The following is a 1983-nucleotide window of genomic DNA, read 5'->3' on the forward strand; positions in this document are numbered from 1 at the left end:
CAGAGCATACAAGGGGCCTCTTCACCCAACAAATTAAACAAAAAGCCGCTCTCCTCACCCTTAGCTGGTGGTACTCGTTAAACTTGTGCTTGGGACTGCAGCCTCCCAGCCTTTGCTCAAGGAATGCCCTGTCCCCTTCCTGTCCACCTACTTTTGCCAAGTTCACTCACATTTTCAAGCTCACACCTTTTCAGTGTTCACTGTTCAGTGTTCACATTTTTCAGTGACATCTCCCCTTCACAGACTGGGATATGTGGCCTTCTCTTGAGTTCCTATGATATTCGGTTTTATAATCCTGAATTTACAGCTAGAATGTAGGCCAGAGACCTTGCCTGGACAGTGCCTGGTACTTAGAAGGTATTAGTGAATTTTAGTTGAACAAATGAATGTCCAATTGCCAAGAAAAAAAATTCAGCCCATTCAGCTATTTTGAGCTGGGACTCACTAGGAACCTGTGATTGCACCTTAAGAAAACTTGGTCCTTTGAATCTTGCAGGCTTTTAGGTCTTTAAGTACCTGCCATTGAAATGTAAATACCACTTAGATGGGGGCGTACACACTTAAAATCATATGTGAGAGAGGCTTCATTATCAATCAACTCCCTAAGGGGATTTACCTAAAAGGTAACCACCTGGAGAGAAGAAAGCTGGGCTGGCACCAAAAAAGGACTCTGGACTCGGTGGCAGGAGAGGGAGAATAGATTCCACAGCTACTAAATACTGATTCCATCCAGAGAAATCCTTCCCAGTATCTACTTTGGAGGCTGGCTGGGGCTGATGGAAATGGGGTAGGAGTTGTTAGGAAACAGGAGGACTAGCGTCAGGGCTGACAGTAACTTGTAATAGAAGTCTTCAATATCTTGAACTAGTCTCTTCCCCACTCTGAGCCTCAGTTTTCTTTTCTTTTCTTTTTGAAAGTTTTTATTTTATTTTATTATTATTATTTTTTTTTGAGACGGAGTTTCGCTCTTGTTACCCAGGCTGGAGTGCAATGGCGCGATCTCGGCTCACCGCAACCTCCGCCTCCCGGGTTCAGGCAATTCTCCTGCCCCAGCCTCCTGAGTCGCTGGGATTACAGGCACGCGCCACCATGCCCAGCTAATTTTTTGTAGTTTTAGTAGAGACGGGTTTTCACCATGTTGACCAGGATGGTCTCGATCTCTTGACCTCGTGATCCACCCGCCTCGGCCTCCCAAAGTGCTGGGATTATAGGCGTGAGCCACCGCGCCCGGCCAGTTTTTAGTTTATTAATCATCTTGTGAAAAATCCACAATGGCCGCAGATAACATCATTGCACCACCTTTTCTCCTTCGTGAGCCTCAGTTTTCCCGTCTGTAAAATGGGTCCCTTGTGCTAAATTATCTCTTACCCTTCTATTTTCGTTTTCACATGGAACAGGAAAAAAAAATCTATTTCTTCTGTTCTATTTGCTGCTGGCACATGACCTAGGTCTTGTCCTCGTGACACTCAGGCGACAGCTTCCTGCCTCCCTGCCTTACAGCCGGAATGATCTTCATCCTGGGACAATGCAAACTCTATTTCTTTTTTTTGTTTTTCCAGTTTTTTATTTATAAAAATACAGAAGGCTTCAGAAATTTGTGTGTCATCCTTGCGCAGGAGTCGTGCTGATCTTCTCCGTATCATTCCAATTTTAGCGTATGTGCTGCTGAAGCACGGGTGCAAACTCTATTTTCATCATGCCTTCCCTTCCTGCTCTTTCTTTGCTGTTCTGTATCCCTAAGATGGGAATCTAAGGCTCTCTCAGTCTTTTCAACCCCAAACTCCCTGTGCAACAGCCCAGGCCAGAACCCCTCACCTTGTCAAATTCTCTCCTGCTCACCTTTCCTTGCAGCTCTGCCTACATCTGCAAGTTTCTCTACTCTGCCAATATTGACATGGCACAAATCACTTTCTTCTAGGACGTGAGCGCCTACTATGTGCCGAACACCCCCTATTGCCAGGGACTCTGCCTGGTACCTTACAC

At 45.6% G+C, this 1983-nt stretch overlaps 1 non-coding gene across 1 annotated transcript; it reads right to left on the bottom strand.

Annotated features, from left to right (window-relative positions):
• Positions 1-1571: 1571 nt before the first annotated feature.
• Positions 1572-1674, bottom strand: LOC116559126. Its single transcript, XR_004272323.1, has one exon. It is a non-coding gene; the product is annotated as a U6 spliceosomal RNA (small nuclear RNA).
• Between the last annotated feature and the right edge of the window lie 309 nt (positions 1675-1983).

This window comes from Sapajus apella, unplaced genomic scaffold (assembly GCF_009761245.1).
Source record: "Sapajus apella isolate SASKATOON/1434 unplaced genomic scaffold, GSC_monkey_1.0 scaffold22, whole genome shotgun sequence".
Lineage (NCBI taxonomy): Eukaryota > Metazoa > Chordata > Mammalia > Primates > Cebidae > Sapajus > Sapajus apella.